The 17,237-nt window shown below is 35.5% G+C and overlaps 1 long non-coding RNA gene across 1 annotated transcript in view; it reads left to right on the top strand.

The window, feature by feature from the left end:
• Positions 1-17,237, top strand: part of LOC114061674 — a 135,284-nt gene that overhangs the window by 50,658 nt on the left and 67,389 nt on the right. The window contains exon 2 of the long non-coding RNA XR_003572180.1: positions 16,526-16,602. This is a non-coding gene — a long non-coding RNA (uncharacterized LOC114061674). The remainder of the gene's footprint in view (positions 1-16,525; positions 16,603-17,237) is intronic.

The following is a 17,237-nucleotide window of genomic DNA, read 5'->3' as shown; positions in this document are numbered from 1 at the left end:
TGAAATATGAATCCTACCTTTCTGAAAGGAATTAATGTCCAGAACTCAGAGCTGCAACTTTTCAGGTAAGTAATGGGTTAAATCCCATTTTATCATCAATGATAAGAAAATGAGTGTGCTTGCTAATTCTGATGTTCTTCATTGCCAATCTGCTGTATACAGGACCAGAATGTAGAAGGAGATGGTACCAGTGAGCACAGGAAGGCAGGAACAGTGTGATGTGGGAAGTTGTACAGATTTTTGAGCAGATCATAGAATCAGCTGAGTTGAAAAGGACCTCTGAGATCATCAAGTCCAACTCTTGATCCACTACCACCACAGTTACTAGACCCTGGCACTCAGTGCCACATCCAGTCTCTTCTTAAACACCTCCAGGGATGGAGAATCCACTATCACCTCCCTGGGCAGCCCATTCCAGATGAGTTTTGCTTGCACAAACAGTAATGGAAATCGAATTCCAAAGAAATAAGCACAATAATTTGTAAACAATGAAATATAAATGCAAATTTTAAAGTCTTAGTGATAGATGTATTTGCATTAAATTATTTGTGGACTTCTGTATTTTCAGACTTTAAACTTCACTTAAGTTTTCTTCACTTTCAAACTTCACTTAATTTTTTTTAAAAGCCAAAAACTAGATGAGATCAATTTTTCTTTGCAGATTATTTACTTAGCATCAGTATAGGCCATTCATAATACTTTCTCCTATGATACCTTAAAAAGTAGAATGTTATTTGTTTTTGTAATAACTAATTTCTTTTCTGTTTGGCACTCTGTTGTTAGGGAAAGAGTGTCATGATTCTTTGTGTATCAGAAATTGAAATAGGGTTTTTGCAGAGTGTGTTTTTTTGTTGTTATTGGCTGGCATGTTCTTAGTCTTTCTTGTGTTAGGTAGTTACTATTGTCTTGTAGTTTAGCAAAGTCTTTTAAAGTTACTGGTTTGGAGTTTTGGGAAGAAAGGACAGAATTGGGAGAGATACTTAGTGGAACCTTCTGGAAATGAAATGTTTAAAAAATACGGTTGCTGATCTGGCATATAGTTTATGTTTTTTGCTGTCGTTTGCTTAAAGAACAACCTGTAAAATCACTGAATATTTGAAACAAGGTTTTTCACAGCTGCAATCGCTTCTGTAGAGCAGGCACACACTGCAGCCTAGATTTCATCATGTTCATATAGAACAGACTGTAGACACTGATAAGGAAAAGTGATTCAATTTTTCCAGTCCCTTCATTGCAGATTGCATTTTTTTGAATTTATGAATATGTAAAGTTATCCTACTGAAATTATTATAGAATAGGTCCAGTGAGACTTTTACTGAGAAATTCATTTTTCCTGCTAGAAGCTTTTAATGTAGCTTTAGCCTGTATACCTGGTTCTTCAGTACCTTACTTCTTGGATTCCATTTATTTAATACATTTTTGTGGTCTGTGTGCCCCAGTTCTCATGATAAAAGCCAGAAAAATGGCTCTGTGTGTGTGGGCAGCTCTCGGCATCACTGAATTACTCAGTCAGGCTCCTGCCCTGAGCCGCACTGGAAAGGAAACCTGTAGCTGGTAGTCACTGAGAAGAAGGTTTGGGGCGCTTTGTTTTTAAGAGTGTTAGATTGAAAGATGCCACATGGATGCTAATAAAGCACCTTTTCCTCAATCAGGTTAATTCAAACTAATACAGGGCCAGCCTTAATAACATCTTCTTGTTTCTCTTTATTACTGTTTCAAGAGAGTCATGCACAAAGTTGGAAGGTCTTTGTGTAATATAAAATTACGGCTTTCTTTATGGACATCTACCAATATTTTTATTTTTCTACTTAGATTTTTGTGGGTTTTTACATTTTTTTTTCAGTTGGAGATTTTGACTGATTGTCTAAGAATTTCATGTTTCTATTTTTGTTTGTTTGTTTTGGTATTTTTGTTTTTAATGGAAAAATCTGTAACATAAGGCTTTTGCAAAATCTACCGTGTTATTCTGTAAAAGGGGTGCAAGTTTTTGTCCTAGTAGTTTTTGTGCCTCAAAATGCAATCAGAACAACTCATAAGGTGCTTTTTTTGAGAGCTGATTGAGACAAATAGTCTTCTCCAGACTATGAGTCAGAACATTTTAAATGAGGCTACTGCTCTGAGTCTTTTGGGGGAGATAATGTTTTTCTTTGAGAAAGTGTAGAAGGTCATTCTTTTATCTTGGGTACCTAACTCATTTTGCTGAATTGTGTGTTATAAATTCTCCTGGCAGTCTCCTCAAGAAACTGAAGCAGTCACCAGTTCCCTTTGGGAGTTACAAAACTGCAAAGATTGTTCAATCCTGGCTGTTGTGGGACATCAGCAGGTGACTGTGTCCTAAAGACATGGAAATCCATAGGAATACCCATGGTACATGAAGTATCTTCCTTTGTAGTGATACTTAAAAAGCTTCAGTTTTGATTGCTAGAGGCTTAATGTTGGAAAAAGTAATGCTACTATGGATATACGTTTGACTTCACATTCAAGCTGAAACATTTCATGGAGAATGATTGTTCTCCTTTTAATATTTTCTGAGTAAAATAGATTGAGGATTCTTTAAAGCTCACTCGCTACAGGATGGAAAATGAATGTAACATTGCAGCAATGCTTGTGATAGTTTTGTATCCCCATGCCATGCATTGTTAGCAAGTTATATTTGTTAGTAATTTTGAAACCTGCAATGTAGTAGAAATGTGTACATCATATAATACCAAAAATCAAATCATTACATCTTTCTATGTAGTACAGAAATTAAATCTTATATTTAATGAATCAAACACAAGTGATTACTGGAAGCAAATGGTCGTATGGAGATATTAATTATTTGATCTAATAGCATTTTTTTTTCCACAAAACCATGATTTAAGGCTGCAATAATGGAAAAACCACTCAAAACTGTTAAAAGACACTCAAGGAAATTTTATATGTCAACTTGAGAATACTCTTGCCTAAGGGTTGTAATGCACAGACAATAAAAAGAGGGTTTGGGTTTTTTTAAAAGGGCATGAAAGAGAAAACATTACCTGACTAACTACAGGCTGGAGCCGGTAATTATAGTTATGGGGAAATATGAAAGCTGCATTAAAATGCAGATAAAAAGGAAATTTTAAGGATAGAGAGCATTCAGGAAGGTCATTGATGATAAATAAGTAAAATAAATGTAAGTTTTTGAATATGTTTTTTAACTCCTAAAAACATAATGTATTTATGAACAGAATTCAACTTATTTTTGTCCAGTTCTAGGGTTTCACTGAATTTCCTTCCAAAGGTCCGAGCTATTTCCTGAAATAGGAAAGCACTCTGGGGAAACACCAATTAAGTATATCCAAATGCTTCTGGTAATTCCAAAAGCATTCACAATTTCCCTGTCACTCTGAGTCATGGAGGATAGGTCATGTAAGACAACAACTGCAGGAGAAAACTAAGATGTTTTATTATTTTGTTGTTACTGATCATGCAATATTTTTGGCCATCTTTGAAGCAGAATTTAGTACTGGGTATCTGGAGAGCAAAATCTTTAGTTATCATTCAGAATCCCTTTGATGTGTGGAAATTGAATAGGGAGAGCCTGAGATGATGCTGGAGGAATGAGGAAAAACTTTAGGCTCAGTCACACTTTCAGAGCATTAATTGTAAATAAAAGTGGTAAAACTCTGATGTGAATCACTCTGAAGTCAGAGTGATTGAGCTTGGTATAAAGCATTGATTTAGAAATGCTTTAAACACATACCTCAGTACTTCTGTGAAATTGTTGCCTAACTGTGCAGCTTTACTGGGAGAGTGTAACTAGAGATGACCAAAAGATGGAACAGAGCCCAGTACTAAAGTTTTCCAAAGTTTGAAAAATCCATTTTTTGGGCTTCACTGTCTTATCATGAATCATTAGGTTCCATCAAGCCAGACTGCAGGCAAGGTAATAGAAAGGCTGGAAGTCATTTTGAGTTGAGGAGAGAAAATTTCATTTATTTCAAAGACAACTTTCTGTCTTTCTGTAGCTATGATTAGGGAAACCCAAATTGTAGATGCTGCTTCATTGCACCTGCTTTTTGTCTTCTACTGAATTTTGTTTTAAGCACAAAAGCTGCTGGATGAAAGTGTCATAATAATAGAGTAGAAGAGTGGGTTAGCAAATGGGGAGGACATTTTCCAACAGAAAAGTGGGAATGGAGAGAAGCAACATTGATTACTGTTATCCTTCCTTGTAACTAGGTCTCACAGCAGTATTCATACTGTGTTTAATTAACATGCTTGATTCATTAGCAACTCCTTAATATTGGTTAGAAATTCTTCTGCTTCACTGGGGGCATGTTAATACAGATAAAACATTGCAGCATCTGGAGATGAAGATTCTTGGCTCTTTACTGTAAAAATAGGAAGAGTATATTGTGTTAAATATTTTTATCAAGGCAATGCTAACTCCTTGTTCCAAAGTTTTTCTGAGCCCCCTATAAAATGCACATTCTTGTAGAGGATCTCAGTGTTTCTATCTATAAGTGAGTTGAGCACTGTTTGTACTACAATATTTATTCAGAAAACTTGATTAATTTGCTATTAAAAAGGGAATGATCTTCTGCTTTTTATTTTAGTCTCACTTTGCAACACGTGTGAGATTCATTATCTGTGCAGTGAAGGTGACTCAGCATTCCTTTCTGGCTCTGAAGGGATGTTCCGTGGTTCCAGTCAGGAGTGGGTTTATCGGTGAGGATGAGGGCTGTGTGAGCAGAAAGTGGCTGTGTGCCTGTGCAGCCCTGAAGCCAGATGGCAGCTGGTTCCTCTTCTCATAGTATGTGCTGATTTCTTAACTACTTAAATTTGCTTCGGTGAAATCTAGATCACCATATGATTTATGGAAACATTTGGATCTTTTTCTGATTCCATTACTGTGATTGCCCTGCAGACCCATTAGGAGTTAAACATTCAAAGTCTGAATGCTGCTGGATCCTGGTTAGATGAATCTTTGTTTTGTAATTATTTCTTTGCCCCAGTGTGTAACAATAACAAATCTTGATCTCTTTAATGGCAACAGATTTTTGTTTATGGAAAGTTATTCACTACTTACTCTTTCTATATTCAGTCTAATTGAGATGAAAGACTTTGTATATGTAATTACATTCCCCTGAGATTATTCAGGCTAATGGTTTATAGGTAATTTAAGCATTAGATTTGTAGCTTAAACAAGAAATTATTTACTGTGATTTGTGTAGTATGGCAGTCTTTGTCAGAGCTTTCCTACAATCTGTTTTTACAAGTGCATGTGATGACTGAGATCTGAAATAGTGTTTGAAGGCTCCATGGGCCAATTAATATGCTGGTATTTTGGGCTCTATTTTGGTGAGTTTGGGTTGCTGTAGAAAGCAGGACCTGTTGCATTAACAAATACTATGAACATAGGTTTTAGTCTTTTCAATAGCTATTGGTAAAAGTAGTTGCAAACTATAATATTTCAGCCACTAAGGTCACAGCAGAATGTTTTTATTTGGATGACTCCAGTGAGCTGTTTCAGAGGGCCTTTGCAGAGGTGCCTTGCATTCTTCTCTACTCAGGGAGCTGTGTTGTCAAACAGTTTCATATGTGATGAATAGTTTTCCTGGTAGAGACTGGATAAAGTGTCATTAAAATAATATTTGTGATGTAATAGTCTCCAAACTGTGTCTGATTTTCTCCTCTTCTCAAATTAATTTTTCTTGCCTCTGCATGTGTCAATACAGTTTGCAAAGATAAGGTTTTAAGCAAATAGAGTATTTCAAATTCTTTGCATGAATTATTTTGCTTTACATTTTCCTTTGTCACTTTAATGCCAATCCTATTTATGGATGTTGTGCTGCAATAGATACTAGTGTATTTAAATGTTTTATGGGTGCTCTTATTACCCTGCCATGAAATGACTAGTATTCTATATGTCTTTGAAAAAATATTTTCTATAATATCTTCCAGTCTTTGGTGTTTCTTTGTATAAAATCTAAATTAGAAAATTGTTGTAAAATTAGTGGCTGTAAGACAATATGGATTGTGATTGTACTTGGTTATAAATTTATTTTTTTCTTGTTAATCGTGCTGAGCTTAAACTTCCTATTTATAGACCTAAGTAGGTGAAATAAATAAGTACATTTAAGAACTAGATTATTCTTGAAATAAAATTGCAATATAGTAAGTATATTAACTTTTAATTAGTTAGTGCAGCTGTTCACCTCTCTGAGCTTCAGTCATCCCTCGGTAGTCAATGCAAGTTTCTCTTCAGTTGTCCCTTTCTGGCCAGTGGTTGTTTTCCAAGGTGAAATAGATTGTGCTTGATAGCAGAAGTGTCATTTTATGTGTCTGTAATATTGTCAAAAACAATAATAATTAATATATAGTGTTGACATGATAAAATCGCAACAAAGCCTGCTTGAATAGCATAGTTGCCTAACACTTGTTGCAACAAGTGCAACAATGCACTACGACAGGTTCTGATTAAAAACTGACTCTGATTAAAAGCAGGTTCTAATTGATCAATCCCATTTCTCACTCCCTGCTGTGGACAGTCGTGGGATTTACTGAAACACCTCACATATCTTATTTCTGAATTTTCTAGAGAGAAACTGTGCCATGAAAAAAATGGTCAGTGTAATTGTATTTACAAAAATGACTGTGAAATTTATTGGAATTGATGGATAAAGATAAAATCCTTTTCTATGCCACTTTTGCTCCTTTTGTATCACTTGCACTATGCAAGTGCTTAGAAAAACAATTCATTCAGTTAATGTAATTTTTTTTCCCTAACCCAGGACCATTATCTTCCATATTAGGAAAAATAGCACATAAATGAAAAAAATTGCCTAACATTTACCTAAGATATTGTGTTTGTAACAAAAAAGACCCTCTTTTTCATTGTTTGCACTTTTTCCTTTTTCTGTCCGCTCTCTCCTGTCTGCCAAAGGGTATTAATTCTATTTCCCATGTCTACACATGAACGACTGGGCTCTACTCTACTGTGAAGTGTGTTCTGCAGAGTGATGTTCAGATAACTCTGAATGATTACATGAAATATTTTAACAACTCACACCGTGGTATTTTATTTTTAAAAAGCAGCACACTAAATATTGTTGGATAGTTGCTGCCACTGCAATATTGTGAGAGTAAATTGATTTGTTTATTGACATCCCTTTCCTCTGTACATTATTACTCTTATTTTTATGCCTAAATACCAAAAATATTCTTGTGGATGAAAGCTAATATTTTTTTGCCTTGATTTTTATATAATAAAGTCAGCATACCCACTTCCTGATTAAAGACCCACTATTTTTCAGACAGTGATAACAGGAAAAAAATGCTTTTTGTTTGGATTTAGGAGGAATAGGAAAAACTGTACTACTATGTGAGCATCTTGCCTAAAAGCTCCAAAGTTTGGTTTTATGTACTCCCCATATCCATTTAGTGTTAGACTTATGAAGAAATATACTATTCTGCTGAACTTCTTGCTTATGTTTAGGGATTGCACTGAGTGATATTTGAATCAATTTCCATTTATTGTCTTAGTGCCATTTTTGAAAACAAAACTGTGTTGTCGTGCTGTTAAACAGTCACTTTCTCCTACCCCTGCTGTTCTGCTTTACAGTCTCCACCGTGTTCTGCCACCTCCCAAGGCAAACGTAACAGCTGCTGCACTGTTTGCTTCTTCTTGCTTAGTATTAATGTATTTAGGATTGTGGATTTTCTTGCTGCCTTAATGAGGTTTAAAAAAGAAAATCAGAACATCAGCTGACTAAGAGAACAGAGGATTTTGCACCTGTGTGATTGATATTAAATCGACAGTCACCAAAAAAGAAAAAGAATTCCACTTTTCTTCAAAAAGGTTTTTCTCTCTGTTGGTAAAATGACGCTTAGGAATGGTAACACTAAAAATGGCTAGAAGATTAAAAAAATAACTTCTCACCCTGCATCAAAACCAAGCATAGATGGGGAAAGGAAGGCAGGTTTCTGACAAGGCCATTGGCCTTGTTTTTATTTGATGGAACTCGTAGCTAAAATCAGATCTGTCACTGATCTCAGCACTTTACTTAAAGCTGCCTGGCTTTCTTCACCACTGTTTTCATCCTCAGAATTGTAAATCAATACCCTTTGATCTAAACATAAAAGCCTGGGAGGCTTATGTTGCAGATATCTTCCCATGTGCCTTGATTCATTCAGTTCTATTGCTAAATCTAGTCTAAGGAAATCAAAAGCAATACTGAATTGACAATTAATAGCTCTCTCATCACTGCCAGAAAAGTAATTTCTCAGAAAGTTTGAAACAAACTTTGCATTGTACTGGTCTATTTTTAGTATTCCGCTTAGCATATGCATATAGCTTTTTGAAAGCAGCACATAGTAGCTGAACTAGAAACTTTAAAAGCTTTTTCCTTTATTAAAATTTGAATTTTCTGAGGAATACTACCAAAAAAACCCCAAACCACCAAAACAAAAACAACCAAAAGAATATGGAGTAGTATGTCTCAAATTGCTCAAGGATTCTGAGGAACAAACATGTTTTTTCGACTGTACCAATTTTCACCATATGGAGTAAACTGTAACTAAACTAAAATACAGTTGCAAAAATCCATTCTGTAAGCTTTTCAGTGTCTTGCTAGTTCACTTCAACCGATACACTGAGTGGTGTGTCTGTTTTGGTTGCTATTTCATAGTAGTTTTCTCCAAGATGCCAGGAATCCTCAATGTCTATTAATCAGCTCTTACAAACCTATGCTCTCTTTTAAATGATTCTATGAGGCGGTATTATGATTTCAGTTCAGAATTTTCAACATATTGGAAAATGAACATGTGTGGGAAACAGAAAATTGTTGTTTTGGTTGAATTTAAAATAAATAGCAGTATCTCTGCCAGTTGGACTAACCTGAGGTGACTTCATGAAAAAGCAAAGCTTTCTGCTGTGTAACTTGTGCCATAATCTGATGATTAGTCATAGAATAACTCATGTCTTCAGCAATTGAGCAATAACTGCTGTTATGTCTGGGAACTCAGCTCCTTTGACAGAAGGATATCTTATTTCTGGATGTTTGCCATATAGGGCCAACTCATCCCTCACAAATGGTTTGTTTGTGACACTTTCCTAATATTTTCAGCTGGGAAAGCTTTGATATGGCCTGTTGTAGTAACAGCTTATTCTGAGCAATGTGGGTATATGGGAAAAATTTTACTCTCACAAAACCACTCAAAAAGAGACCTGGCATGACTAGTGAATCCTACTGTCTACTCAGGATTGATCTCAGTATGGTTTAAAGCTGATTTTGTGTTAGACTTCTATTTATTAAAATAGTCCTTTTTAGGTGTTACCTAGCTTTGTGTTTGCTAGTTAAGGTAGAATTTAAGTATAACCACAGTTAGCATTTGTGGGGCAAAACTTTTTGTTGAGAAAAGTCCATGAAATGACACTGGAAAATAAGATTGAAATTTAATGGACAAAAGTTACAAACACATTTTCTTGTGCAAGTCCTGCAACAGTTAGTGTGTGATCATCTGCTGCAAAAAAGCAATTAATGAAGCTTGGTAGAAATGTGCTTTTAAAGTGCTGATCCACCTGGGGGAAAAAAAGCTATTTCAGTTAATTACATCTTTGCAATTGAAATTTACTAAAAAGCACGACAATTTAACATTCGTATAGAAGTGGTTAGATTTTCTACTCTCAACGAAGGTAGGGAAATTATTTCCCATTTAAAAGTTAAAATAATCAAATATTTCTGAGATAACCTGACTTTTACATACTCTGTAATAGTAGGAGCTAAAAACAATCCAAATCATTTTGTCTGAAATTGTCAACCTGTTTTTGAACTTTCAAGAGTTCAACTTGAAGAACAGAGTTCTAAAAGGTCCTAATAAAGATTTTTCTAGTTTTTATTTTATTAACTTCTAAATCTCTATAAAATAAACACAAAGTGAATTTTAGATATTTCTTGGTTTTTATCTTGACAACCAGTGATTGGGACCTAAAACACCCATATTGAGAAAATCTTGGTCTAAAGCTCAACAGGTGTTCCTTGTCCTTGAAGGAAAGAATATGTGTTTTCCTGCCAAGAAATGTGTAATGAACCATCACTACTCTTTATTTTTCTGGGATTTTTTTTTTTTGTAATTTTTGTAAGAAAAATGCTCTGAGAAACATAAGGAAAAAAAAACCCTGCAGAAGTAAATACACTCTGTTTGCACATTGTATGTGGATTTCACAGTACTTTGTTACAATAAAAAACCTCTACCTTGGTTCTTCCTCTTTCCAAAGGAATGCTGACATTCTCTTTGATTTTAATCTCAGCAGCGATGCGAACACTGAGTGTTTCTGGCAGTTGTGTTCTTTCTGTGACAGGTCTGTGGATTAAACTCCCCAATTAAGCAGGGAGGTGGGTTTAGTTGACTTTTTTCTTTACATGAACACAATTTAAAAATACAGAGGTTTTCAAAATGTCATTTCCTGATTAGTGCCCGGTTATATTAACATCACTGTGGTGTGTACTTGCTATGTCTACTGAATACAAGTATATTAGGAGTCAATAAATGGCAATTGTTTTATAGCAACAAAGAAAAACAAATACCTTAAGGCAGACCCTTGGTTTCTGTAGGGCATGTTCTCATCTTTCAGACTCTTTATAAAACTGGAGTAAGGATTTTAATAAGAGCTTTGTATAAGGAGGGCATAATGAACAATAATTCAGTGTGCACCCAGAAAAAGAATATCTCAGCAAGGAAGAGTCAAAGGGAACTTCTAAGACCAGCTGTTATCTTTTTCATGTGTGAAATGCATGAACAATTCATTTTCCTAGGTATGCTTACAGGATATTGTGCTGAACTTAAGTGGGTAATGACAATACAGTCTAACCTTGATGCCAAGATATCTGAGATTTTAATGCAAATGCCTATTAAATAGATATGAGGCATAGATACAGGACAGGAGCTGCTATTTCTTTCAGGTATTTGTAACTGAAGTTGCTATGTCATCATTCTGCTACTATTGTTGTATAGAATTTGGTATCTTAAGTCATTTTCAATGTCAAGGATGCTGAATTTCTTTAAATAGATGACAGCGAACACCTGAGGTAATGCTCCAGAAGTTGATCACTATTCACTGCTGGAAGAGGAGAGTCTGGAGAACATTTTGAACAGTTTTGATTTATAGGTGAAATCTGCAATCTGTCTTCTGAATTGCCATCATTCTAGAGTAAGAGTGATGCTTTGATGCCTCATGTTATCATCACGCAGTGTGGACAAACTCTGTATACTGATAAGAGAAAGATACATAGAGGGAACCTGTGCAGTTTCTAAAATTCTCAAATATTCTGCACTGAAATGTCTCATTACTTCTCTCCTTAATAACATTCACTTTTGCCCTTGCTGCTCACTTCACGTAGGTTCCTATATTGCTGTCCGTGAAAGAAGAAAGTATCTAATATAGAACTGTGGGATAAAAGTGCAAAAATTCTCAAATATTTTGGTTCTCCTTTATCAGTCTGAAATAACAAGCAGTAGAAGAGGAGGGAATTTAAAAGCTTTGCTAGTTCTCCTTTTGGTACACTAACCCAGGGACTTCACATTAATTTAAAGTGAGAGTTTTATCACCTAATTGCCTTTTCCTACCAGCTGGGCATCTAGTCAGAACTGAGTGCTTAGGAGAACCTGTGAGGTTTTGAGTTGCTTTAGGTGTTACTGCCCCAGTCTGAGTGTGTCACAAGCACACTGTGTCATTGCCCAGAGGTTGTTCTCACTGCCTGTAATGGGAGCCTTCAGAGCTGGGGAGGACGTGCTGCCTGATTGCTGCCTAATGTTGGAGGAGATTAAATTTACCTGTGGAGTTAAAGCAAAGTCTTCAGTCAGCTTGTTTATAACTGTTCTTTAGAGCTGAAAATGATACTCAGGTATGAAATACACTGAAGTAGAGACTTCAGGTGTAAATATATATATTTACTGATGAACTTGACAATCCCAGAAATTCCTCAGGGATTTATTTATTGGGACCAGTTGTACATCCTGACATATTAATCAGTATTCCCACTGTAGTCACAGGACCATGAATATAAATGAATAACTATACCTTTCCCCAACATAATTCTGATGGTTTTCCACTTCTCTATGTAATGTAGTGGAGTTTGAAGAGTTTGTGAAATCTTTTAATGGCTGTAGGGTTGTTAAGCTAAAACATAACAAGAGAAGAAGTCCTATGATTCCAACTGTAAAGCAAGACATGCTTGTTGGTGGTAATAGGTAATATGAATTTCCCATCTTTCCTAAGGAAAGGGAGGAATAGCTTTTCAGAAAATTAAAAAAAAAAAAAAGTAATTGCTTGGGATTGTTCTGGAGAGGTAGAAGGAGAGATTAATGGTTAAGTGTTTGGATGCTTGAGAAATAACCTTTTTTCATCTTGGATACTGTGGAAGATGGTACATTGTGTGCTTTAGTAGGTAGGAGATGAATTTTACACTTTTTTTCTTTCTTTTATTTTTTTTTTTTTGTTAATTTGTCATTTTTTCCTGTTACTAGCTTTTGAATTTTATTAAAAGCAAGGGAAAAATAAATTGCTATATATTTTCTTCCTGAAGAATTAAGAAGATGGCTTTGAAACTTCTTTGGCTTGCATAAATCTGCCACAGTTAAACAGCAATGGATGGTTGCCTAATAACTAACCTGCAGTTTTTTGATGAACAAAGTTCACATGGTAGCTTTTCAAGCTGTGAGATCCAGTATATAATCAATATGGATATCTACACACAAATGCATGATGTATTCATATAAGCTAGGTTAAAAGAGGGTAATTTTAAACTATGCAGAAATACTTTAATAAGACTGAATTTTTTCCAATTCTTTGTATGAGTGTAGCCATCCTATCTGAGATGGAAAAATCTAAAAGTCTCACAGACTTGCAGAGGCCACCCCTCTTCTCTGGCTTCCCCCCAGAACTTGGTTTCCTCGGAATGTACTGTAGTCTATCCATGACAAGCAGGAGTAGCTCGCTCTGCATCTTCCCAGCAATGACAGCACCCCTGACTGCTTCAAACCTCAGAGTCTGACATTTCCTAAACCCAGTTTTGTCTTCTCTTGAATGAAGGTCCCAAATCTTTGTTCAGATGGTCTTCTGATATCTAATGATGCTTTCATTTTCCACTAGGTGAAGGGGGACTCTCAGGATGACTCTTCCTGTTGTCAGAGAAAACTTATTATTATTTGTATTATCTTAAGTCAGTTTGGAGAAATTACTTTCTGTCAGACACAAAGATATAACAGGTGTCTGATATTTATACTTTTGGATTAGTTCTAGGAAACAATGACACTAAGCTGCATAAGTTCAAAAAGGAGCCATAGTCCTGCTTACAACACAGAAATCTAGTGCTGTTGGTGATGTTCTGGCAGTGGGGATGAGAGTGGGAATTAGAAGAGCTGAAATTTTCAGTGAGGTAAATAGAGCAATGCAAATCTCAAGGGCTTCTGAAACACAGAATATGCAAGCACGGTTCTGAAAATGCACATTGCTGCTTCCTCTCACACCATCCATCTTACCTCTCTTCAGCTTCTAAAAATCAATTTTATGTGACTGCCTCTAGTTTGAAATTAGCATGATTTAATCTGTGGTAGAGGAAAAACCCTTCTCCATGGAAAAGGCCCTAATGGGAAATTTAATGATAGCATATTCCCCAAGGAAAGCTACCACCTTAGACTCTATCCCTGTAGGAGGGAAAGTGAACAACTGCAATATTCCATATATAAAATGTGTGTGTGCATGTGTATGGTGACATGACACAATGCTTTGTGGCAGCTTATTTTATTCTGGGTTCTTCACATGACAGATGAAATGATTTCTGTAATTATTCTTAGGTATAAGAGCCAAAGTCAGTTCTGTTAATACTTGGACTGTTTGGCATAAAATGCATTTAGGTATCTCATTTAAACATCCCTCTGGAAAAAAAAGCTCTGGAAATCAGAAATGATTGAATGGATGAGCTGCAACTGTATTGCTTCTAGGCCCAGTAAAAAGGCAAGTGTAACAGGCTGATTTTCATTTCAAATGTTTCATTTGCAGTGAAGTTTCATCCCAAGGCTTACATAACCACAGTTACTTTCCTTGTAGATGAATTAGCTCTTGTTTTACTTTTAAGTTAAATTAAGATCATTGCCATTTTATGTTAAGGAGTAGGAAAAAAATTAAATATATCCTTGCTTTAGAACAAAATTATATGTTAACCATAACCAGTGATAAAATTCTTGTTACTACAAGTCTTTATCACTGCTTATGGTTAGAAATAGGTGAATTATATAATTTGACATACACCTGAGGAAATTATTGTACATGTATCTATGCCTATTTTAAAATAATTGATAGAGTAATAATTGATGTGAATATAGAGTATTTAAAAAATACATAATATGATTAGTAAATTCAGGAAGGAAAATATATGTAGTTTCCTAAAGCCTGAAGAGGCTTTGTTGCATCTGCATTTGTTGTGTAGCAATAATACAGATTTTATTATTCATTTAGAGAGAACACTTCTTAACTTTGGTGAAATTGTTTTGCTCTTTCTGAACACTCAGTGTGACTTTTGTCATACAGTTTTAGGTTTCCAGCTGGGCTGGTTTCCTTTCACTGCAAGTTTGAAGTCAGTGTGTTTCCAGGGTTACTGAATGGTTGAACCCATCTCAATGGTAGGGTCTGCAGAACAACAGTTTTGCAACTTGTCTGCTTAAGAGAGAGGGAATATGTCCAGAAAAATTCACTTAAGTCATCTATCAAAGGTGCCAGCGCGGCTGGTGGCTTTATTTCTCAGGAAAGCAGAAAGAGATGGAAGGGCATGAGGGGAGATTTTATTGATTGCTTTCTGGAAAAATTATTCTATGAGCTACTTTTGAAAAGAATGTAATTTGCCTGAGGTGTAGCAGGAATAGTCTGAAAAGCACTGGGAGAAATACTTCCCTGATTTATTTGGGTATAAAATGATGCTGTTCTCTCAGAGCCAGGACTTGTATCAGGAGCCCCACAAGTATCACATGAATGTGACTTCATGTGTTTGATAATGATACGGGTAACTTTTGAACCATCTATTGGAAGGAAACTGGAAGAGAGATTTTTATTTCTCAATGAACTCATGTTCATATAATAGCAAAGAAGTTATAGTTTTTGCACTGGCCTGTCTTTGCTTAGGCATACCTTGTACTGGCTTGCTGGAGGGGTGGGCAACATCTGTTTTCTTGAGACAAAAAGAGCACAGAGGCTTGGAGTTAGCATGGGTGTTGCAAAAATCTGGACCCTTCAGAAGCACTGGATGGATTTCATTATGATTGTTTTCATGAGAGTCTAATAAAAATGCCAAGCTTTGGTAGGTTTATTTGTCTGATATACACTATGTCATACTCTTGACTCTTGTGTTGTCTGCCCATCTGAGCACTTGAAAACATCTTGAACCTGATCAGTCACTATCAGTTGATGAATTGTCAGTGGAGCCAAGCAGATATATAATGCAGAAGAGAACTAGGCCTTTAAGTTATTTAATCTTTTGTCTCAGTGTAAATGTATTTATAAGTCTGTTCTGTGTGGTATGCTGACTTCATAACTGTTAAAATACAAAATATTGTGTCACCAGTAGAAGACTTTAGGAGAGGTCATAAAGGTATTTTATTCTGTTTAGCTAATTTAGGCTAAAATTTTACACAGGCAAATAATTAATTGTGGTATATAATGCCCTGACTGACTTACAAGACTGCTTTCTTTCCCATTTCTGTGATGAAAGCCTTGAAAATCCACTAGTGCATGTTATAGTACTTTTAACCTGTACTGTAATGTTGACTGTTTTAAGATCTGAAGCCAAAAGCATTATCCTACTTAAACTTGAAACTGGTAGTTGAACAGCTCTATCAATTTTTCCACATGAGATTCTTTGGGTATCTCTGCCAATCTGTGATTCAGATATAGGCTCATCTCCCACAAGCGAAAGCAACTTAAAATAAAATAAAAATTTAAAATCTCAGTTTATAAAATATTATTATATATATATGTTATATATAGAGATATATTTTCCATTTTTTAGTATTATAAAAATCTGATAAATTAATTCAACTTGATAATTAAAATGTATATAAATGTTTGTGGAAGACTAATCTTATATATTTAAGAAAATAAAAACAATTTTAAAAAAATAAAACACAAAAAAAACTTGGTGATCCTGCATGTGACAGGTGCAAGGTCTAAAATCTGAGGAAATTGGATGTCACTCTGAGTTACTATCAATCCTCATTGCTCACTATCACACCACAAAAGAACATGGTTAAGTTTTCAAAGTTACAGAGTCTTACTGTACAACCATACACTGACTAAATTTCACACTGGCATTAATGTAAAATATTTGTAAAACAATCTTTTTGCTGGAAAATCCTGGTTCAGTAGTCAAAGTGATGGAGTCAGGCTCGGAATTCAATTTTGATTCACTATGTTGTTTCTTAAAGTACTTGCAGACTGTGTTCGTATTTTTGTGTGCAAAATTCATGAATATGTTTACAAAAGGAGAATTGTTTTATCTTCCTCCAGACCAAGAAGAGAACCATATAATTTGAAGTTCACAGAGATCAACAAGCCAGCAGAATTATAGATGGAGCTGTTCTGTGGTGAGTAAACTGAAACTTTCATACACTGAGCTTCTTGTGTGAAGATTCTGTGGCACACTCCTCAGATAAGTAGAAATAACAAAGTAGCATTGCTTGAAACCTCAAATAATTACTCTTACAAAAATAATATTACAAATGAAATAGTTACTACTGTTTCATTACTTCAGCTAAAATATTCCATTCTAGCGTGGACCTTAATTTTTTTTTTTTTTGTTTGATCAGCATTCTCACATTTTGGTGCCACTTTGTGACATCTAATGCTATATGTTGTAGTTGTTTCATCAAACAATATAATGAAGCACTTTTGATTGCTAAGAAACCTCCTACTGCTTGACAAGGTAGTATCAGGATATCCCATTGCTGCTCTGGTTGCAGTTATGCACTATTGAGTGGCACTTTAGGCATTGGCTCTGTAGGGACCTGACTGGCTTCATCTATTCTGGTCACATCTGGCAAAGGTATAAAGCCCATTCTTGCCAAAATCAGATCAGTTCTCACTGGAGACTGTAACTGGCTGGCAGTGAGGGTGCTCCTTGGTGCAGCCCTGGGCCAAACAGCTGAGAGAGAAACGCTGCTGCCAGAGCAGGATCCTTCCCACAGGGCTCAGCTCTTGGCGACAGCTGAACTGAATGCAG

Source organism: Empidonax traillii, unplaced genomic scaffold (genome assembly GCF_003031625.1).
Source record: "Empidonax traillii isolate 1590-97213 ecotype Southwest subspecies unplaced genomic scaffold, ASM303162v1 scaffold347:size1123457, whole genome shotgun sequence".
Classification (NCBI taxonomy): domain Eukaryota; kingdom Metazoa; phylum Chordata; class Aves; order Passeriformes; family Tyrannidae; genus Empidonax; species Empidonax traillii.
This window is presented reverse-complemented; position numbering and strand designations above follow the sequence as displayed.